The 24,016-nt window shown below is 46.1% G+C and overlaps 1 long non-coding RNA gene across 27 annotated transcripts in view; it reads left to right on the forward strand.

Annotated features, from left to right (window-relative positions):
* Nucleotides 1-24,016, forward strand: part of LOC132207559 (uncharacterized) — a 264,950-nt gene that overhangs the window by 208,444 nt on the left and 32,490 nt on the right. For 24 of the 27 annotated variants that reach the window (XR_009443567.1, XR_009443568.1, XR_009443562.1 and 21 more), the window contains 2 exons: nt 14,789-14,847; nt 21,044-21,129. This is a non-coding gene — a long non-coding RNA (uncharacterized LOC132207559). Of the gene's footprint in view, nt 1-14,695; nt 14,848-21,043; nt 21,130-24,016 lie in introns of all 27 variants that reach the window. The other 3 variants (XR_009443558.1, XR_009443566.1, XR_009443556.1) reach the window with 2 other exon arrangements.

Below are 24,016 nucleotides of genomic sequence, written 5' to 3' on the forward strand. Positions count from 1 at the left end.
GAGTATCAGGAATAAAAGTGATGAACTTAGAACATGGATCAGTACCTGGTGCTATGATGTTGTGGCCATAACAGAGACATGGGTTTCTCATGGGCAGGAATGGTTGCTGGATCTTCCAGGGTTTAGAACATTTAAAAAGAATAGGGAGGGGGGAAAAAGAGGAGGGGGTGTAGCACTACTAATCAGAGAGGGTATCACAGCTACAGAAGCTTCCTTTGTCGAGGAAGATCTGCCTACTGAGTCAGTATGGGTGGAAATTAGGAACAGCAAGGGAGTAGTCACCTCGTTAGGGGTTTACTACAGGCCCCCCAATAGCAGCAGGGAGATTGAAGAAAGCATAGGTCGACAGATTTTGGAAAAGTGTGCACGCAGTAGGGTTGTTGTAATGGGTGACTTTAACTTTCCTAATATTGATTGGAACCTCCTTCGAGCAGAAGATTTGAATGGAGCTGTTTTTGTAAGGTGTGTTCAGGAGGGTTTCCTAACGCAGTACGTTGACAGGCCGACGAGGGGAGAGGCCATTCTAGACTTGGTGCTCGGAAACGAGCCGGGGCAGGTATCAGATCTTGTGGTGGGAGAGCATTTTGGTGATAGTGACCATAACTGCCTCACGTTCTAGATAGCTATGGAGAAGGAGAGGATTAGGCAAAATGGGAGGATATTTAATTGGGGAAGAGGAAACTATGATGCGATTAGACATGAGTTAGGAAGCATGGACTGGGAGCAGTTGTTCCATGGTAAGGGAACTATAGACATGTGGAGACGGTTTAAGGAACAGTTGTTGGGAGTGATGAGTAAATATGTCCCTCTGAGACAGGCAAGAAGGGGTAAGATTAAGGAACCTTGGATGACGAGAGCGGTGGAGCTTCTAGTGAAAAGGAAGAAGGTAGCTTACATAAGGTGGAGGAAGCTAGGGTCAAGTTCAGCTAGAGAGGATTACATGCAGGCAAGGAAGGAGCTCAAAAATGGTCTGAGGAGAGCCAGGAGGGGGCACGAGAAAGGCTTGGCAGAAGGAATCCGGGAAAACACAAAGGCATTTTACACTTACGTGAGGAATAAGAGAATGGTCAAAGAAAGAGTAGGGCCGATCAGGGATAGCATAGGGAACTTGTGTGTGGAGCCTGAGGAGGTAGGGGAAGCCCTAAATGAGTTTTTTGCTTCTGTCTTTACGAAAGAAACGAACTTTGTAGTGAATGAAACCTTTGAAGAGCAGGTGTGCATGCTGGAATGGATAGAGATAGACGAAGCTGATGTGCTGAAAATTTTGTCAAACATTAAGATTGACAAGTCGCCAGGCCCGGATCAGATTTGTCCTCGGCTGCTTTGGGAAGCGAGAAATGCAATTGCTTCGCCACTTGCGAAGATCTTTGCATCCTCGCTCTCCACTGGAGTCGTACCTGAGGACTGGAGAGAGGCAAATGTAATTCCTCTCTTCAAGAAAGGAAATAGGGAAATCCCCGGCAATTATAGACCGGTAAGTCTCACGTCTGTCATCTGCAAGGTGTTAGAAAGGATTCTGAGGGATAAGATTTATGACCATCTGGAAGAGCATGGCTTGATCAAATACAGTCAACACGGCTTTGTGAGGGGTAGGTCATGCCTTACAAACCTTATCGAGTTTTTTGAGGATGTGACTAGAAAAGTTGATGAGGGTCGAGCTGTGGATGTGGTGTATATGGACTTCAGTAAGGCATTTGATAAGGTTCCCCATGATAGGCTCATTCAGAAGGTCAGGAGGAATGGGATACAGGGGAACTTAGCTGCTTGGATACAGAATTGGCTGGCCAACAGAAGACAGCGAGTGGTAGTAGAAGGAAAATATTCTGCCTGGAAGTCAGTGGTGAGTGGAGTTCCACAGGGCTCTGTCCTTGGGCCTCCACTGTTTGTAATTTTTATTAGTGACTTGGACGAGGGAATTGAAGGATGGGTCAGCAAGTTTGCAGACGACACAAAGGTCGGAGGTGTCGTTGACAGTGTAGAGGGCTGTTGTAGGCTGCAGCGGGACATTGACAGGATGCAGAGATGGGCTGAGAGGTGGCAGATGGAGTTCAACCTGGATAAATGCGAGGTGATGCATTTTGGAAGGTTGAATTCGAAAGCTGAGTACAGGATTAAGGACAGGATTCTTGGCAGCGTGGAGGAACAGAGGGATCTTGGTGTGCAGATACATAGATCCCTTAAAATGGCCACCCAAGTGGACAGGGTTGTTAAGAAAGCATATGGTGTTTTGGCTTTCATTAACAGGGGGATTGAGTTTAAGAGTCATGAGATCTTGTTGCAGCTCTATAAAACTTTGGTTAGACCGCACTTGGAATACTGCGTCCAGTTCTGGGCGCCCTATTATAGGAAAGATGTGGATGCTTTGGAGAGGGTTCAGAGGAGGTTTACCAGGATGCTGCCTGGACTGGAGGGCTTATCTTATGAAGAGAGGTTGACTGAGCTCGGTCTCTTTTCATTGGAGAAAAGGAGGAGGAGAGGAGATCTAATTGAGGTATACAAGATAATGAGAGGCATAGATAGAGTTGATAGCCAGAGGCTATTTCCCAGGGCAGAAATGGCTAGCACGAGGGGTCATAGTTTTAAGCTGGTTGGTGGAAAGTATAGAGGGGATGTCAGAGGCAGGTTCTTTCCGCAGAGAGTTGTGAGAGCATGGAATGCGTTGCCAGCAGCAGTTGTGGAAGCAAGGTCATTGGGGTCATTTAAGAGACTGCTGGACATGTATATGGTCACAGAAATTTGAGGGTGCATACATGAGGATCAATGGTCGGCACAACATTGTGGGCTGAAGGGCCTGTTCTGTGCTGTACTGTTCTATGTTCTATGTTCTATGTTCGGAAAATTGCTGTTGTAACTCCCTTGTTTAAGAAAGGATCAAGGCAAAAGATGGAAAATTACAGGCCGATTAGCTTGACCTCGGTAGTTGATTAAAATTCTTGAATCATTGTCAAGGATGAGATTTCGAAATTCCTGGAAGTGCAGGGTCAAATTAGAACAAGTCAGCATGGATTTAGTCAGGGGAGGTCGTGCCTGAAAAACCTGTTAGGATTCTTTGAAGAGGTAACAGGTATGTTAGACCAGGGAAACCCAGCAGATGTTATCTATCAAGACTTCCAACAGGCCTTTGATAAGGTGTCTCACAGGAGGCTGCTGAGCAACGTGAGGGCCCATGGTGTTCGAGGTGAGATACTGGCCTGGATTGAGGATTGGCTGTCTGACAGAAGGCAGAGAGTTGGGATTAAGGGCTCTTTTTCAGAATGGCAACCAGTGACGATTGGTGTCCCGCAGGGTTCAGTGGTGGGGCCGCTGCTGTTCACCTTATATGTTAATGATCTGGATGAAGGGACTGGGGGCATTCTGGCGAAGTTTTCCGATGATACGAAGATAGGTAGACAGGCAGGTAGTACTGAGGAGGTGGAGAGGCGGCAGTAAGATTTAGACAGTTTAGGAGAGTGCTCCAGGAAATGGCTGATGAAATTCAATGTGAGTAAATGTGAGGTTTTTCACTTTGGTAAAAAGAATACAGGCATGGAATATTTTCTAAATGGTGAGAAAATTCGTAAAACAGAAGTACAAAGGGATCTGGAATTCTTGGTCCAGGATTCTCTAAAAGTTAACTTGCAGGTAGAGTCCATGATTAAGAAAGCGAATGTAATGTTGTTGTTTATCTCAAGAGGGTTGGAATTTCGAAGCAGTGATGTGCTTCTGAGGCTTTATAAAGGTCTAGTTAGGCCCCTTTGAGAATACCGTGTCCAATGTTGGGCCCCACACCTCAGAAAGGACATACTGGCCCTGGAGCGTGTCCAGCGGAGATTCACACGGATGATCCCTGGAATGGTAGGTTTGACATACGATGAACGGCTAAGGATCCTGGGATTGTACTCATTAGAGCTGAGAAGGTTGAGGGGAGATCTAATAGAAACTTACGAGATAATGTGTGGCTTAGAAGGGGTGGACGCTAGGAAGTTGTTTCTGTTAGGCCAGGAGACTAGGACCCGTGGGCACAGCCTTAAAATTAGAGGGGGTAAATTTAAAACGGAAATGAGACGACTTTTCTGAAGACAGAGAGTGGCGGGCTTGTGAAATTCATTGCCACGGAGTGCAGTGGGGGCCGGGACGTTGGATGCCTTCAAGGCAGAGATCAACAAATTCTTGATCTCACAGGAATCAAGGGCGACGGGGAGCGTGCAGTGAAGTGGAGTTGAAATGCCCATGAGCCATGATTTAAATGGCGGAGTGGACTTGATGGGTCGAATGGCCCTACTTACACTCATATCTTATGGTCTTAAGTTAAAGGGTCGGACATGAAGCCAATCGAGGTGAGTGTAGGTGGGGAGAGGTCAGTCTGGGGAGGACAGACAGGTCAAGGGGGCGGGAAGCGGTTAGTAGGTCAGGAATGGGGGTTTGGCTTGAGCTGGGAGGAGGGGATCGGGGAGAGGAAGAGCAGATTAGGAACGTGGGGACGAGCTGGGCTGGTTTTGGGATGCAGTGGTGGGAGGGGAGATTTTGAAGCTTGTGAAGTCCACATTGATACCATTGGGCTGCAGAGTTCCCAAGCCTCAGTTAAGGAAGGACAATAAACACTGGTCAGTCATACATCAAACAAAAAAAGTTTATTTTTAAAAGAAAATAGGATGCATCTGTCAATCAAGTGGCCAAGTATTATCGAGTTTTGAGAAGATTTTTAGCTCAGGGTTGAGGTTTTGGATGTAAGATTGCTCACTGAGCTGGAAGGTTAGTTTTCAGATGATTCGTCACCATTCCAGGCAAAATCATCAGTGAGCCTCCAGTGAAGCGCTGGTGTTCGGTCCCGCTTTCTATTCAAGTGTTTAGGTTTCCTTGTGTTGGTCATGTTATTTCCTGTTCTTTTTCTCCGAGGATGGTGGATGGATTTGGAGCCAATGTGTTCTCCCTAGTATAGTTTGTGTATGGAATGAACTGCCAGAGGAGTGCCAGAGGCTATTATAATCACAGTATTTAAAAGTCACCTGCATGGACACATGAATAGGAAGGGTCTGGAGGGATATGGGCAACATGCTGGCAAATGGAACTAGTCATTTACGATATCTGGTTGGCATGGAGGAGTTGGACTGAAGGGTCTGTTTCCCTGCTGCACAACTCTACGACTCTGTCTTTGTCTCTTTGTGTCTCTCTCTCTCGCCCTCGCTCCCCCCTCCCATTTTCTCAAAAACCCACCCCTCGCCACACCCACAATCTCTGTCTCTCCATCTCTGTGTGTGCCTCACTCTGTGTCTACGTCTCTCTCTCTCTCTGTTGTCTTGTCTCTGCCACCTCGCTGTGCACTTCTGTCTCTCTTTCTTTCTCTTTCACTCTGTCTCTTGTGTGTGTGTGTGTGTGTGTGTGTGTGTGTGTGTGTGTGTGCGCGTGCGCGCGCGCGCTCCTCTCTGTCTCTCGTCTTGTCTCTGCCTCCCTCTGTGTGTGCTCTGCCGTTCTCTCTCCGTCTCTCCCTGTGAACTTCTCCCTCTCCCCTGCCCCCGCCCCCGGCGCTCTGTCTTTCTCTGTGTCTCTCTTCCTCTCGCCGTGTGTTTATCTATCCGTGCATCTCCACCCGCTCAGCAGGGAGCATTGAGTTTTTTTTTAAAAGTTTAAAAATCTGTTTAAACCCAACCCATCCGCAATCAGACTGCATTTCTAATTCTCTCTCTCACACACACAGTCTGTCTCTTTCTCCCTCTCAGTCAATCCCCTTCCTCTCCTGTTCCTACTCACGCCTTTCCCCCCCCCTCTGCCTCGGTGACGAGTCCGCTGTCTGGAACCCTTTTCCCGGGAGGGGACTGAGGACCCAGCTGTTCTGCATCGGGATCAGCGTACCACGATCCCGGACCCCTACAGCCTCCGGCATGACCACTGGGCGAGGAGCAGGCATCCAGGCTGCTGGAAAGCTCGCTGCTCAGTGGCTCGGCCCTGCGCCGCCTTGGCCGGGAGCGGGGATCCGAGCTGGGAGAAGGCCTCTTCGCCCGGCTCCTGGGCACAGCTACCTGCCTGAACACTAAAATGTGTGGCTGGATGAACACAGCAGGCCAAGATCTTGGATTCTCCAGCATCTGCAGTTCCCACTATCTCTGGTACCTGCCTGAACAGCTGCCTGGCACCGAACCCACCCTCTCTCCTCCCCTCCTCTCTCCCTGCCCCCTCCTCCCTTCCCTACCCGCCCCTCCTCCTTCCCCCCCAACCCCCTCCTCCTACCCCCCTGCCCCGTCCTCCTGCTCCCTCCCTCCATTCATCCATTCCTTCCTCCTGTCAGTCCTCGCTCCCTCCCTCCAGCCATCCATTCCTCCCTCGCTCGGTCCCTCCAGCCATCCATTTGTCCCTCGCTCCAGCCGTCGCACCCTCCCTCCCTCACTCCAGTCAGTCAAAACAACAAAGAAAATTACAGCACAGGAACAGGCTCTTCAGCCCTCCAAGCCTGCGCCGACCAAGATCCTCTGTCTGACCAGTCACCTATTTTCTCACGGTCTGTGTCCATTTGCTCCCTGCCCGTCCGTGTACCTGTCCAAATATATCTTAAAAGATGCTAGTGTGTCTGCGTCGCCCACCTCTGCTGGCAGGTGCCCACCAACCTCTGTGTAAAGAACTTGCCATGCATATCTCCCCTAAATTTTCCTCCTCTCGTCCACGTCCTTTTGGTAATGGACACAGTACTCTAAATGTGGCCGAACCACAGTCCTATACAACTGCAACATGACCTGCCAACTCTTGTACTCAATACCCTGTCCAATGAAGGAAAGCATGCCATATGCCGCCTTGACCACCCTATTGACCTGCATTGTCACTTTCAGGGAACAATGGACCTGAACACCCAGATCTCTCTGTTCATCAATTTCCCCCAAAACTTTTCCATTTACTGTTTCGTTTGCCCTTGAATTTGATCTTCCAAAATGCATCACCTCGCATTTGCCTGGATTGAACTCCATCTGCCATTTATCTGCCCAACTCTCCAGTCTATCTCTGTTCTGTTGTAATCTCTGATAGTCCCCTTCACTGTCTGCTTCTCCATTCCTCCCTTGTAGTGCAATTAGGCAAGACTTAGGAGGCATAGAATGGGTTAGCAAAATGCAGGGGATGGGGACAATTGAATTGTGGAGCTGGTTTAAGGAACAGATATTGCGTGTCCTTGAGAGGTACGTCCCTGTCAGGCAGGGAGGAAGCGATCAGCTAAGGGAACCGTGGTTTACTAAAAAAATTGTATCTCTTGTTCAGCAGAAGAGGGAGGCTGATGTGACGATGAGACCAGTTGGTTCAGATGAGGTGATGGAGAGCTACAGATTAGCTAGGGAGGATTTAAAGAGAGAGTTAAGAAGAGCAAGGAGGGTACATGAGCAGACATTGGCAGGTAAATAAAGGAGAGCCCTAAAGCTCTCTATAGGTATGTGAGGAATAAGAGGATGACTGGGCTAGGCAAAGGGCCAGTCAAAGACAGAAGTGGGAAGTTGTGTGTGGACGCTGTGGAGATTGGAGAGGTGCTAAATGAATACTTCTCATCTGTTTTCACTGAGCGACAGGAGAATATTGCAGAGGAGGTGACTGAGTTAGAGGCTACTAGAATTGCAAAGGTTACGGTTAGTAAGGAGGAAGTGTTATCAATTCGACAACGTGTGAAGGTAGATAAAACCCCTGGGCCTGATGGGATTTTTCCGAGGATTGTCTGGGAAGCTAGGGAGGAGGTGGTGGAGCCTTTGGCCTTGATCTTGGAGTCCTCATTGTCTACAGGTTTAGTACCAGAGGACTGGAGAAGTGCAAATGTTGTGCCCTTGTTCAAGAGGGGCAGTAAGAATGACCCAGGCAATTAAAGACCTGTGAGCCTTGCGTCTGTTGTAGGAAAAATTTTGGAAAGGATTATAAGAGATAGGATTTATAATCATCTAGAAAGCAACAATGTGATTGGAGATAGTCAACATGGATTTGTCAAGGGCAGGTCGTGTCTCACAAACTTCATTGGTCACCTTCTCAAAAAACTCAATCATGTGGATGAGAGTCGGGCAGTTGGCGTGGTGTACATGGACTTCAGTAAAGCCTTTGATAAGTTTCCCCATGGTAGGCTATTGGAGAAAATACAGAGGCACGGGATTGAGGGAGATTTAGCCATTTGGATTAGAAACTAGCTTTCACTAAGAAGGCAATGAGTGGTGGTTGATGGAAAATATTCAGCCTGGAGTCTGATTACTCGTGGTGTGTCTCAAGGATCTGTTTTGAGACTACTGCTGTTGTCATTTTTATAAATGACTTGGATGCAGGCATTGGTGGATGGGTTAGTAAGTTTGCAGATGACACTAAAGACAATGGAGTGGTGGACATTGTGGAGGAATGTTGCAGGTTGCAGGGAGACTTGGATAAACTGCAAAATTGGGCCGAAAGGTGGCAAATGGAGATTAATACGGATAAATGTGAGGTGATTCACTTTGGGAGGAATAATAGGAAGGCAGGACACCGGGTCAACAGAAAGATTCTTGGTAGTGGAGATGAACAGAGGGATCTTGGTGTCCATGTACATAGGTTCCTGAAAACTGCCCCCCAGGTTGATAGTGCTGTTCAGAAGTCTGATGGTGTTTTAGGTTGCATTGGTAGAGGGATTGAGTTGCGGAGACGTGATGTCATTCTGCAACTCTACAAAACGCTAGTGCGGCCTCGCTTTGAATATTGCATGGTCGCTCCATTACAGGAAGGATGTGGAATCGTTGCAACAGGTGCAGAGGAGATTTACCAGGATGTTGCCTGGTCTGGAGCGAAGGTCTTATGAAGAAAGGCTGAGGAACTTGGGTGTGTTCTCATTGGAGAGAAGGAGGCTGAGAGGGGATTTAGTAGAGACATACAAGATGGTCAGTGGATTAGATAGGGTGCACAGTGAGAGTCTTTTTCCGAGGATGATGACTTCAGCTGGTACAAGGGGGCACAGCTACACATTGAGGGGTGATGGATTTAAGACAGATGTCAGAGGCAAGTTCTTTCCTCAGAGAGTGGTACGGGGGTGGAATGCTCTGCCTGCCAATGTAGTTAACTCAGCCACATGAAGGGCATTTAAACAGCCCTTGGATAAGCATATGGATGCTGATGGGATAGTGTAGGGGAATGGGCTTAGATTAGTTCACAGGTCAGCGCAACATGGATGGCCAAAGGGCCTGTTCTGCGCTGTGTTGTTCCATGTACTATTACAGTTCACAGATCACATTTAACACTAAAATGAGTGGTAGAGTAAAGAGGATAATGAAAATCTGCAGATGGACACAAAGTTTAAATGAATGGACAAGGGTCTTGCAGATGGAGTGCAATGATGGTAAATGTGAGGCTGTCCATTTTGGTAGCAATTAGGGCAAAATGGAGTATTACTTAAATGGTGAAAAATTGTAGCATGCTGCTATGCAGAGGGAGCTGGGCAACCTTGTGTATGAATCACAGAACGTTTGCAGATGCAGCTGGTAATTGAGGCAACAAATGGAATAGTGTCCCTTATAGTTCGAGTGATGCAGTTTAAAAATCGGGAGGGGATGCTCCAGTTGTATAGGGTGCTGGTAAAGCTTGATGTAGAGTAGTTTGTACAGTTTTAGTCTCCTCACTTTAAAAAGGATGTGCTGGCACTGGAGGGGGTGCAAAGGAGCTTCACAAGAATGATTCCAGAATTGAAAATGTTGCTGTATGGGGAGAGATTGAGGAGACTAGGATTGCACTCACTGAAACTTCGAAGAATGAGGGGTGTTCTAATAGCAACTTTTAAAATGATGAAAGAAATAGATAGGAAAGAAACACGGAAGTTGTTTCCACTGATGGGTGAAATTACAACTGGGGGGCACAGCCTCAAAATAAGGGTGAACAGATTTAAGACTGAGTTGAGGATGAGCTGCTTCATCCAAAGGGTTGTGAATCTGTGGAATTCTCTGCTCAGTGAAACAGTTGAGGTTCCCTGATTGAATGTTTTAAAGGCCAAGACAGGTAGATCTTTGAACAGGAAAGGAATTGAGGGTTATGGTGAATGGCAGCTAAGTGGAGCTGAGTCCACACAAAGATCAGCCATGACCTTATTGAATGGCAGAGTGAGCTGAAAGAGACAGATGACCTACTCCTGCTTTATTTCTTATGTCCGTATGTCCTTAGATTGCCATCCTTGTCATTCCTCCTTCCCTGGAATAGGCCAGTTCTGAATGCTGATCAGTAGGTCTTTCAATAACTCCCGCGTATCAAATGTCGACTTGTTCAATAAAAGCTCCTCCCAATGAATACTGCTCAGCTCCTACCTAATACTCCTTCCCCCAATTTAGTAGCTTCCCACAAGTTCCTGATTGTTCATAGCTATTTTAAAATGTAAGGAGAGGCGATCACCCCGTTTGAAGAAGCTCCTGGTTCAGTGTTTTTCCCCATGTGGGAGTCAGCTACAGGTTTTCTTGTTCCAAGATTGGGGAGGAAATAGCCCAGTGGTGGTATTGCTGGACTGTTAATTCAGAGACTGAGATAACATTCTGGGGACCTGTGTTCAAATCACAGCACAGCAGATGGTGGAATTTGAATTGAACATAAAAGAAAATCATGAATGAAGAATTTAATGATGACCATGAAATCATTGCCAAATGTCAGAAAAACCCAACTGCTTCACTGATGCCCTTTAGGAAAGCAAACTGCCATCCTTACGTGGTCTGGCCTACTTGTGACTGCAGACCCACAGCCATATGATTGACTCTGAACTGTCCCCTGGGCAACGAGGGATGGACAATAAACACTGCGTAGCTAGTGATGTCCTCCTCCCATTAACAAATAAATAAAATTGGATTCTACATCTTCTGATTGAAGATTGTTTCTTATTCTCACAGTAATTTCATCGCTTACAGTCAGTTTCCCTCCTGCCTGTCTTTTTTGAATGTCACGTAGCCCTGCACATTTACCTCCAGTGTTGATCTCCTTAGAACCATGTCTTTGTAATAGCTCTCAAATCATGCCCGTCAACCTGTATGTGTGCTCTTAATTTGTTGATTTTGTTCTGAATACAATGAGCACGCAAGCAAAGAGCCATTAATTTTGCTTTATAACTTTATTTGACCTCTTGACATTATTTACAGCTGTTTTCTGTTTCTACATGCTGTCTTTTCCAGTCCCATGCTGAGTATTGTTATCCCAATAGTTCTTTAATGTCAGTGTGTGTGTATTCCTGGGCGAATACGCTCATGTGGTCTACGGAGTTGTGGAGGTCGCAGTTCTAGGACAGCCATTTCATAGGCCTACGCTGCAGGTTAGAAGAAAAGACAATCTTTTGCTCTGAGCTCTGCAAACCAGGGCGATGTCAAAAAGGAAACAAGGTCAAAAGAATTTCAACAAGAATCTCAAAATTAACTGCTGAATTCATATCAGCATTACAGGGATCGCCCAACTTAGTGGCCACAACATCCCACTTTCTATTCTTCACAAACAATCCAAATTCTGAACTATCCGTATCCCTCTTAACTTTTATGTTTTTTGAGCTAATTTCTTGTGTCTAACTTGTGCATATTTGTGGTGCCTTATGACTTCTTGCGTTTAGCAATTGATAAACTCACTCTCTCTTGAATTGAGTAAAACCTAGGTTTATAGGATCCCCAGTGTGGAAACAGGCCATTCAGTTCCACAAGTCCACAGCAACCCTACAAAGAGCATCCCACCCAGACCCATCCCCATTCCCTACTCTATCCCTGTCAGCCTGCATTTCCAATGGCGAATATACCTAACCTACACGTATGTGGGCAATGTGGGTAATTCAGCATTCCCAATCCGCCTAACCTACATGTTTCTGGACTGGTCAAAACAATGATTCGATATGAATTAGTTAGAATGCAGCTGTTGACTGTCATCTTCCATCCCTGTGTTGGAGCGAGATTTAACATTCAAGATCAAAAATGAAACACTTGAACAAGATAGTTCAAATTGCGGTTGTTGACTTGCTCGCCGAGTTGGCTTGTTTTCATTCAGACGTTTCGTCACCATGATCAATGACATCATCACTAGAGCCTCCAACAAAACAATGTTACTCTACTCTGTCTGGAATTTATACTGTCCGGTCTGTTACCATGAGTACTGTCACTTCCGGTTTTGATCTATATGGGTTTGTATGTGGGGGCCCAATTGTATCTGCTTGTTGGTTGCATTATGGGTGGAGAATCACGCCTCTCATACAAAACTGGGACATGGTAACCATAGTAGCCCAAGCCAAGCATAGACATGCAGAGGAATCCTAGAGGCATGGTTCTCAACCCATTCTCCAGCCTCACATTCTTGGTCTCTTCTATTTGAATATGATCACTCAACCATATCCTTTATGACAAACAACAGAGTCTTACATCACAAAATCTTCAGACAGGACTGTCCAGACAGATCCACTTGAACTCATGATATCATCTTTTGCTGGAGGGTTTCCGAAATGTCTACATTCTTCCTCACCTGAGCATCCTTGCGTTCGTGGTTGACAGAGATCTCAGCCATGTCCAACCCATGTCCTACACTTTGGCCTCACCCCTGATGAGGTTCCCTGGTCCTCAATGACCAACCCATCAATATCCACATCGAGAAGAACATCAGCCACGATTTCTAACAAGATCCCACCACCAGGCATATATTCCCCTCCCCTCTCTTGTCAGCCTTCCGCAGGGACCATTCCATCGGGACACCTCGATCCACTCCTTATCCATTCCCAACAGCTCCCCATAACCCAACAGCACTTTCCATGCCACCACAGAAGGCATAACATCTGCCCATTTACTTCCTCCCGCTTCACTATCCAAGGCTTCCAGGGGAAGCAGCGATTTACCCACACTTCACTCAATCTAGTCTACTGTATTCACTGCTCTCAATATGGTCTCCCTCTGCATTGGGGAGACGAAACACAGACTGACCAACCGCTTGGCAGAACACCTTTTTTCTGGCCGTAAGAATGGCCCCAGGTTTCCAATTGCCTGTCACTTGAGCGCCCCATCATGATCCCTGTCCAAAATCTCTGTCTCAGGCTTGCTGCAGTGCTCCAGTGAGTGCAAGCTAACACCTCCGCTCGGTTCGCAGTAAACAGCAGCACCTCACAGTCGCGAACGGTTTTAGCTCCCCCTCCCATTCCTTAGACGACATGCCCATCATGGGCCTCCTGCAGTGCCACAATGATGCCACCCGAAGGGTGCAGGAACAGCAACTCATATTCCACTTGGGAACGCTGCAGCCCAATGGTATCGATGTGAACTTCACAAGCTTCAAAATCTCCCCTCCCGCCACTGCATCCCAAAACGAGCCCAGCTTGTCCCGCCTCCCTAACCTGTTCTTCCTCTCACCTATCCTCTCCTCCCACCTCACGCTGCACCTCCATTTCACACCAACTGACCTCATCCCATCTCCTTGACCTGTCTGTCCTCCCTGGACTGACCTATCCTCTCCCGACCTTCCCACCTATACTCTCCTCTCCACCTATCTTCTTTTCTCTCCATCTTCGGTCCACCTCCCCCTCTCTCGCTATTTATTTCAGAACTCTCTCCCCCTCCCCCTTTTCTGATGAAAGGTCTCGGCCCAACATGTCAGCTTTTGTGCTCCTGAGATGCTGATTGGCCTGCTGTGTTCATCCAGCTTCACACTTTGTTATCTTGGATTCTCCAGCATCTGCAGTTCCCTTTGTCTCTGAATAAAGGAGAAGGTAGGTGAAGAGGAGACAGACAGGTTAAAGAGGCGGCGGATAGAGCCAGTAAAGATGAGTGTATGTGGGCAGTTAGGGAGGGGATCGGTCAGTCCAGGGAGGACGACCAGGCCAAGGGGGTGGAGCTGAGGCTGGTAGGTAGGAGATGGGGGTAGGGCTTGAGGTGGGAGAGTGGATAGGTGGGAGGAATGACAGGTTAGGGAGGTGGGGATGAGCTGCGCTGGTTTTGGGATGTAGGTGGGGAGGGGAAATTTTGAAGCTTGTGAAGTCCACACTGGTACAATTAGGCTGCAGGGTTCCCAAGCAAAATAAGTGGTACTGTTCCTGCAACCTTTGAGTGGCATTGTTGTGGCACTGCAGGAGGCCCAGGATTGGCAGATGGAATTATGGTGTTGAAGGTGGAGATGTGCTCAATAAGTAGGAGCTTGACGTAGATGCCCTTGTTATCTGGACGTTCCAGAGATGTGTGTAAAGCCAAGGAGAGGGCATCTGCCATGGATCTGCTGCATCAGTAGGTGAATTGCAGTGGATCAAGGTAATGTGGGAGGCTGGAGTTGATGTGGCCCATGACCAACCTCTCAAAGCACTTCATAGTCATAAATATGGATGTCAGAGCCACTGGGCAGTAGTCATTGAGGCTTTTGAAAAAAATTGCTGACATTCAGTGCGGGGATCTTAAAGCATTAGCACGAACATCAGAAAATTGGAGAAGCCTCGAGCATATGAGCACAGGTAGCTGAGGGTAGGGAGGGCGTGAATTACAGAAATCAAAGAGGGCAAGATACAGAGAGAGAGAGAGAGACAGAGATCATAGTGAACAAATGATTGGCCTGGTAGGCAGTGGAAAATACATGATTTTCCATGGAACATGCAGATATCTTCGAAAAACAGGACATTGAGTTTTGGAAATTAGTGTTATAGTTGATTTGGAGTGAACCAAGTTACTGTTCAGTTTGGTTGTGGCTTTTGATGAAGGGATGGTCCAACTGAGATTGAAATTGGAGGAAGATTTCAGGATTTTTTCATGTTCTTGTCTTTCTGTTATGCCCCGAGGTAAAAAGCATTGGAGATGCTGTTAATTTTTTGCACGGCGAGCTGCAGAATATTAACCAGTCTCACACCATTGCCATCACCTTGCCCTTGCAGATGCGGATAAAGTTCTCCAAGCTGACAGAAATTGAAAGCACTCGCATCCTGTGACGATGGTAAGTTTACTTTCTTAAAAAAAAATGCTTGCAGCTTAATTGGCATAATAAAGAGCACAGGGGCTCTGGTTAACACTGCTGCCTCATGGCACCAACAACTTGGGTTCAATTCCGCCCTTAGGTCACTGTCTGTGTGGAGTTTGCACATTGTCCATGTGTCTGCATGGGTTTTCTCCGGGTGCTCGAGTTTCCTCCCACGGTGAAAAGATGTGCAAGTTAGGTGGATTGGCCATGCTAAATTTCCCAAGGTGTTCAGTGATGTGTAGGTTAGGTGAGTTATAGGTGGATGGGTCTGGGTGGGAAGCTTTGAGGGGCAGTGTGGACGTGTTGGGCTGACGGACCTGTTTCCACACTGTAAGGATTCCCTGAATCATGATTCTATCATTTTACTGAGCGCAAAGGTACAATATTAGCCGGTCATATTTGTCTCACCTCTTTACACATTGACAAGAAAGCTTTAATTTCAGTTTCTATGCATTTGCAACGTGTCTGCTGTCTCTAACCAGGCTGACTATATCTCCTTCTCTAATGCGCATCTCCTGTCCCCTAACACCAAGAGGTGACACTTGCTTTTCGTTTCGTACAATCAGTAAAACAATAGCCTCCATATTACAGCCAGCGGCTTCTCTTAATGCTCACACACGGTTCTTTTTTTCCTCCAGGTATTGACCACTCATCATTTCTTATTCCTCATCTCATCTCTCTCTCATGCTCTCTCTCTCTCTCATGCTCTCTCTCTCTCTCATGCTCTCTCTCTCTCTCATGCTCTCCCTCTCTCCCTCTCTCCCTCTCTCCCTCTCTCCCTCTCTCCCTCTCTCCCTCTCTCCCTCTCTCCCTCTCTCCCTCTCTCCCTCTCTCCCTCTCTCCCTCTCTCCCTCTCTCCCTCTCTCCCTCTCTCCCTCTCTCCCTCTCTCCCTCTCTCCCTCTCTCCCTCTCTCCCTCTCTCCCTCCCTCTCTCCCTGTCATTATCTCTCCTCTCCCTGTTATCCCCCATCACTTGACTCACAGGCACAAACAGAAGAATGGAAGGCTGGTTTGCATAATGGACTATGCTGTGTTCACGACTCTGTAGTTTCTTATGACCTGAGGATGAGCTGTTGCCAAACCATGCCGTGATAGGTTGCTTTCTATGGTACATCAATAATTGTTGTCCTTGTGGACACACTGAATTGCCTTAGCCTCTTGGGGAAATAGAGACATTGGTGTGCTTTTTTGCCCATTGTGACGATCTGGGTGGACCAGGAGAGATCGTTGGTGATCAACACTCTCAACTATCTCCACCTCAGCAACATCTCTCTCACTGTCTGATGCAGGCGTGCTCACACTCACATTCTGTCGCCCATTCTGTCTGTCTGTCTGTCTCTCTCTCCCTCATTGCCCATCTCTCTCGCTCTGTCTGTCGCGCGCTCGCTCTCTCCAATTCTGCCTGGAAGAAGAAAGGCAAGAGCCATAATAAATAGGGATTGTTCAGCTAGAGGAACCATGCTGTGATATGCATCCAGATAGGATGCTTTCTCTGGTACGTCAATGAAAGTTGTCCTTGTGGACACACCAAACTGCCTTAGCCCCCTGGCAAGTAGAGACAAATGGTGTGCTTTTTTGCTCATTGCAACGATCTGGGTGGACCAGATTTTTCACAGTCGTACCTGTGACTCCATTGTGGCATATTAACCAGGTCAACAATGTCATTAAGGGGATCCTGAAGGAGGAGGACCGTAAGACACAGCTCGATGTACACATTGGTAAGATGAGTGATTTGGTTTGGGGTAACGCTTGCACCAAGCGTTCTGAGAGCTAGGCAGTGGATTAAATAGCAGGACCTGTAAAGTTGTAATCTCTGGATTATTCCTGGTGCCACATGCTGAGAAGGCAAGAAAAAGGGGAAGAAAACAGATGAATGCTTGGCTCAAGTGTTTGTGTTTGGGGAGGGATTTAGACTCCTGGATCTGAAGGAGAATTTGTGAGGATGGTATGTCCTCTACAAGTGGGCTGGTCTGCAGCTGAAGCAGAAAGGAACCAAAATCCTTGCACAAGGGTTTGCTAATGTTGTGAGGAATTTAAGCTATCGGCCTTGCAAGCAGTGGGCAGTTGAAGAGCAGGGAATTCACTGAGGGGTGAGAAGCTAATAAAATAATAATTATATTCTGGGATTTCAACTGCACAACATTAATTGAGATTAGATAAAAGTTTGACTTGGGAAATAATTCTTTAAATACATTTGATAGATTATTTTACATGAACATGGAGATGAGCTTGTAAGGGACAGTGCAATGCTGGACCTATTTCTGGGACACAAAGCCAGTGTTCCTTTGGCCCTCGATGTTGCGCCGACCTGTGAACTAATCTTAACCCATCCCCCAACACTATCCCATCATCATCCATATGCTTATCCAAGGACTGTTTAAATGCCCCCAATGTGGCTGAGTGAACTACATCAGCAGGCAGGGCGATCCTTACCGCTCTCTGACTAAAGAACCTGCCTTTGACATCTATCTCAAATCTATTATCCCTCAATGCGTAGCTCTGCCCCCTCAGACAAGCTGATGCCATCATCCTCAGAAAAAGGCTCTCACTGTCCACACTATCTAGTCCACTGATCATCTTGTATGTCTCTATTAAATCCCCTCTGAACCTCCTTCTCTCCAATGAGAACAGACCTAAGACCCTCAGCCTTTCTTCCTCACGGTTCTTCACGGTTACAAATGTTAGTGCTGGAGAATGACGTGTATAATGCGCACAATATGAACATCATCCAGTTAATGTCAAGGAATAAACGGCCAGATGTTGAATAAAATTTTGTGACCGTCAATCTCGTAGAGTCATACAGCATAGAAACACCATATCTATGCCTACCAACAAACACCAAACTGCACTAATCTCATTTATCTACACTTGGTCCAGAGCCTACTTTGACCTAGCATTTTAAATGCTCATCCCAGATGCTTTTTAAATGTTGAGAATACCTGCCTCTACTGCCCTCTCAGGCAGCGTGCTCCATACGTCTACCAGTTTTGACATGAAAAAGCTTTTCCTCAGACTTCCTCACCTTAAACTTGTGCCATCTGGTTTCATCCTCACCTTAACCTTGTGCCATCTGGTCTTAGACACATGTGCCCTGGGGAAAGGATTCTCACAATGTATTCTGCCTGTGCCTGTCATAATTTTCTATGCCTCAATCAGATCAGAGGAATTGAGTATAAGAGCAAAGTGGTCCTTCTGCAGCTGTACAGGGCCCTGGTGAGACCACACCTGGAATACTGTGTGCAGTTTTAGTCTCCCAATTTGAGGAATGACATTCTTGCTATTGAGGGAGTGCAGCGTAGGTTCACAAGGTCAATTCCCGGAATGGCGGGACTATCATATGTTGAAAGATTGGAGCGACTGGGCTTGTGTCCTCTCGAGTTTAGAAGGATGAGAGGGGATCTGATTTAGACGGATAGGATTATGAATGGATTGGACACTGTGGAGGCAGGAAGCATTTTTCTGCTGATGGGTGAGTCCAAGAGGGAGAGAGAAAACAGGAAATTGTAGACCGGTTAGACTGATGTCAGTAGTGGGAACGATGCTGGAGTGAATTATAAAAGATGAAATTACAACTCATTTGGATAGCCGTGACAGGATAGGTCAGAGTCAGCATGGATTTACAAAGGGGAAATTGTGCTTGACGAATCTTCTGGAATTTTTTGAGTATGTAACTATGAATATAGACAAGGGAGAACCAGTGGATGTAGTGAACCTGGACTTTAAGAAAGCCTTTGATAAAGTCCCACATTGGAGACTAGTGAGCAAAGTCAGGGCACATGTTATTGGGGGCAAAATACTGACTTGGATTATAAATTGGCTGGCTGACAGGAAACAAAGAGTCGTGATGAACGGGTCCCTTTCGGAATGGCAGGCAGTGGCCAGTGGGGTACCACAAGGTTCGGTGCTGGGACCACAGCTGTTTACAATATCCATTAATGATAGAGATGAAGGCATTAAAAGTAATCTTAGCAAATTTTCCAATGACACAAAGCTGGGTGGCAGTGTGAAATGTGAGGAGGATGTTATGAGAATACAGGATGACTTGGATTGGCTTGGTGAGTGGACGGATGGCTGACAGATGCAGTTTAATGTTAATAAATGTGTGGTTATCCACTTTTTTGGTAGCAAGAACAGGAAGGCAGATTACTATCTCAATGGAGTCAAGTTGGTAAAGGGGAAGTACAATGTGATCTTGGTGTTCTTGTACATTAGTCAATGAAAGCAAGCATGCAGGTACAGCAGACAGTGAAGAAAGCCAATGGCATGCTGGCCTTCATAACAAGAGGAATTGAGTATAGGAGCAAAGACGTCCTTCTGCAGCTGTACAGGGACCTAGCTTAGAAGGATGAGAGGGGGTCTGATTGAGATGCAGAAGATTATTAAAGGATTGGACACTCTGGAGGCAGGAAGCATGTTTCCGCTGATGGGTGAGTCCAGAACCAGAGGTTCTGTTTAAAAATAAGGGGTAGGCCATTTAGAACAGAGTTGAGGAAAACCTTCTTCACTCAGAGAGTGGTGGATATATGGAATGCTCAGCCCCAGAAGGCTGTGGAGGCCAAGTCTCTGGATCGTTTCAAGAAAAAGATGGATCGATCTCTTCAAGATAGTGGAATCAAGGGTTATGGGGATAAGGCAGGGACAGGATACGGTTTGTGGATGATCAGTCATGATTATAATGAATGGTGGTGCTGGCTTGAAGGGCCGAATGGCCTACTCCTGCACCTGTTGTCTGTTGTAAAAGTTAATTGTAGAAGAATGATTAAGATGGTCCCATATATATGGTGTTGGCAGCTGGTTCACATTGGGAAAACAACATGGTTGATCTTGATTCTACTCCTACTTGTTACACAGAAGCCTCTTCGAGCAACAATTCTTGAATGCCACAATGATGCCACCCGAAGGTTGCAGGAACAGCAACTCATATTCAGCTTGGGAACCCTGCAGCCCAATGGTATCAATGTGGACTTCACCAGCTTCAAAATCTCCCCTTCCCCCACCGCATCCTAAAACCAGCCCAGTTCGTCCCCTCCCCCCACTGCACCACACAACCAGCCCAGCTCTTCCGCTCCACCCACTGCATCCCAAAACCAGTCCAACCTGTCTCTGCCTCCCTAACCGGTTCTTCCTCTCACCCATCCCTTCCTCCCACCCCAAGCTGCACCTCCATCTCCTACCTACTAACCTCATGCCACCTCCTTGACCTGCCCGTCTTCCCTGGACTGACCTATCCCCTCCCTACCTCCCCACCTATACTCTCCTCTCCACAAACTATCTTCTTTTCTCTCCATCTTCGGTCCGCCTCCCCCTCTCTCCCTATTTATTCCAGAACCCTCACCCCATTCCCCTCTCTGATGAAGGGTCTAGGCCCAAAACGTCAGCTTTTGTGCTCCTGAGATGCTGCTGGGCCTGCTGTGTTCATCCAGCCTCACATTTTATTATTCTTGAATGTTGATGGGACGTTGAAATGCAGGTAGATTATCGTGATCACTTGTTGAAAATGGATAGCAGCTAGTAGTTCTCTTTCGTCTCAACTAGTGACCAGTAGGCAACGGTCAAACAGTACCTAACCCAGAGGTCACAAGCTCCTCTGAGACATGATGTTAGTTGAGCCTCATGAATAACTACCTGCAGATGGACTATCTGCAGATAAAGCATGGTATTAAATCTCACATATACTGCTCTCAACCGTTTTAATCGAAGTATTTATCACTCGTTGCATAGAAACAGATCACAAAACTGAAATGGCATATGCACAAATACCAGCGTAGAAGTTCTTTACAGTAGCATTTTGTTTAAAGTTGTATTTGTAAAATAAAAGGGTGAAATATTAACTTTCACAAATCATATTAACATGCTGTAGAAATCTGTGGAAGTGAGAAATTTGTTTTTTGATTCAATACATGTCTGACAAATGACAATTCAAAGAGATCTTTGTTTCAGCTGGAGTGGGTTGTGGAGTCAACCTCATCAGGGGCATTTAAGTGACTATTTGACAGGCATATGGGTGATAATACAAGATAGGGGTGGAGGTTAGATAGACCTGAGGTTTAGGGTAAAAGTTCAGCACAGCATCATGGGCTGAAGGGCCTGTACTGTTCTATGTTCTATGTATCTTATGCTGTATTCAAATAAGTAAAGTCAGTCAGTGACATTCTGTAACTTCCTTTTCCAGGGGTAGGAGTGGAAGAATCAGAGTGTTTCTTTGAAAATTGGCTTGATGTGTCTGTCCAAGGGTCATCTGGAGGAAAAAATACAAGTGTAAGTACTAAATCTATCATTGCTGATACACATGTAAACTGTAGATTTAACTGTACGTAAACTTTGTTTAACAAACTAGCCCACTCAATAAACTGACAAAAATTACACACCAGATGTTTACTGTATTCTCATCATCTCTGTGATGTCTGGTGAGGGTGCAAGTGAGAAGGCTCCCTGCCAGTAAGTTTGAGTTAAGGCGAAGTTGCATCATTACTGAAGTTATTTATGCTGTAAATGAAGGAGAACAGTAATGTGTATATCCCATGCATTATGTTCCTGTTATTGAGTGTGTGTTTTTTGTGTGTGTGGACCTATTGATCAACTGGAATTTTTGATTATTCAGCCCATTCCTGGTACCACGGGTACTGTTTAACAAAAGGTTTGCTGTCTTAGTATATTTCTCTATTTAGTCACTGCCACTATTAATGTTAAGTTATAGCGTGGTCTTTGCAGAATCTGCACAGTGCATTCCTGCTGGATAAATGATGCACTACATCTGTCTGATGCCATTGCTTCTCAACGACACCATCTTAGCAGCTGTTTTTGTTACCAATAATGTTTTCATCATTAGAATACTTGGAAAATATTCAGAAGTGCTGTATGACTCTACTGCTCACTTGCAGCAGTGATAACACTTAATGTGAGGTCATGTTTTTCCCCATTTGATGTTCTATTGTCAACAATGTATCTCACAACTAATGGGCATATTTCATTGAAACCTGGTCTGTACAGGTATGGTCCAAGGAAGAACTGATTAGTTTTTGACAGATCTAGATTTATTTCTCTATTTTTTAAAAACATCAGTTAAAATTTGTTGTATAGGCAAATGATCATCTTTCTAGAATATTGTTGATTGATTTAGAATGTTGTGGATTGTGACAGCCCTGATAGTAGAATTTTTCATAACTATCAAAATATGAGCAGAATTTTCAGAGCAGATTATCAAATTGGCCTGAAGCTTTCTCAGTGAGATGGAAGCTTTTAATAAAAGGATTTATTTTGTCGGCCTTGCATTTACAAAGAATCAGTCAAGTGGAGAAATGTCTCAAAGAAAAGCTGTGTAATTGTAGAGTCATGGATGTTTGTTGCACAGGAGGAGGCCGTGCGGTCTGTCGTTACTGCACTACTCAACAAAGATCTGTCTACATTGAACTCACATGGCATTTATTTCCTTTTTGATTGTTTGACCCATAGCCCTGGAGCCTACAGCAACACAAGTGATTATCTAAATACTGCTTAAATATTCAGACACTTTCTGAATCAGCCACACTTTCAGTCAGTGAGTTCATGTCAACTAATGGAAAAAGCAGCTTCCAGTTATCCTTTCTATGCCCTTCAAAATCTTAAACACCTTTTACCAGGTCCCCTTGTCTGCTCCAATCTTGTCATCAGTCAGATGGGCAGGTCAGTGGCAGATTGATATAGCCTGAAGAAGGAATAAGATAAGAGAGTACTTAATGTGGCAAAGCCTGTCGTGCCCGATGGAGGTCAGCTACAGCAGTCAGCAGTGAAGTCCACTGGCAAGGATGGGCGGGTTTTAGCCCAGCGCAGGGAATACAAACCATCACGGGGGAAGCCTCGTTCAGAGTGTCTGCAAACTCGTGGCTTAGGAAAGGACTGTAATAGAACATAGAACAGAACAGAACAGTACAGCACAGAACAGGCCCTTCAGCCCACAATGTTGTGCCGACCATTGATCCTCATGTATGCACCCTCAAATTTCTGTGACCATATGCATGTCCAGCAGTCTCTTAAATGACCCCAATGACCTTGCTTCCACAACTGCTGCTGGCAACGCATTCCATGCTCTCACAACTCTCTGTGTAAAGAACCCGCCTCTGACATCCCCTCTATACTTTCCACCAACCAGCTTAAAACTATGACCCCTCATGTTAGCCATTTCTGCCCTGGGAAATAGTCTCTGGCTATCAACTCTATCTATGCCTCTCATTATCTTGTATACCTCAATTAGGTCCCCTCTCCTCCTCCTTTTCTCCAATGAAAAGAGACCGAGCTCAGTCAACCTCTCTTCATAAGATAAGCCCTCCAGTCCAGGCAGCATCCTGGTAAACCTCTTCTGAACCCTCTCCAAAGCATCCACATCTTTCCTATAATAGGGCGCCCAGAACTGGACGCAGTATTCCAAGTGCGGTCTAACCAAAGTTTTATAGAGCTGCAACAAGATCTCATGACTCTTAAACTCAATCTCCCTGTTAATGAAAGCCAAAACACCATATGCTTTCTTAACAACCCTGTCCACTTGGGTGGCCATTTTAAGGGATCTATGTATCTGCACACCAAGATCCCTCTGTTCCTCCACACTGCCAAGAATCCTATCCTTAATCCTTTACTCAGCTTTCAAATTCGACCTTCCAAAATGCATCACCTCGCATTTATCCAGGTTGAACTCCATCTGCCACCTCTCAGCCCATCTCTGCATCCTGTCAATGTCCCGCTGCAGCCTACAACAGCCCTCTACACTGTCAACGACACCTCCGACCTTTGTGTCGTCTGCAAACTTGCTGACCCATCCTTCAATCCCCTCATCCAAGTCATTAATAAAAATTACAAACAGTAGAGGCCCAAGGACAGAGCCCTGTGGAACCCCACTCACCACTGACTTCCAGGCAGAATATTTTCCTTCTACTACCACTCGCTGTCTTCTGTTGGCCAGCCAATTCTGTATCCAAGCAGCTAAGTTCCCCTGTATCCCATTCCTCCTGACCTTCTGAATGAGCCTACCATGGGGAACCTTATCAAATGCCTTGCTGAAGTCCATATACATCACATCGACAGCTCGACCCTCATCAACTTTTCTAGTCACATCCTCAAAAAACTCGATAAGTTTTGTGAGACATGACCTACCCCTCACAAAGCCGTGTTGACT

The sequence above is a fragment of the Stegostoma tigrinum genome, unplaced genomic scaffold (assembly GCF_030684315.1).
Source record: "Stegostoma tigrinum isolate sSteTig4 unplaced genomic scaffold, sSteTig4.hap1 scaffold_100, whole genome shotgun sequence".
NCBI classification, from domain to species: domain Eukaryota; kingdom Metazoa; phylum Chordata; class Chondrichthyes; order Orectolobiformes; family Stegostomatidae; genus Stegostoma; species Stegostoma tigrinum.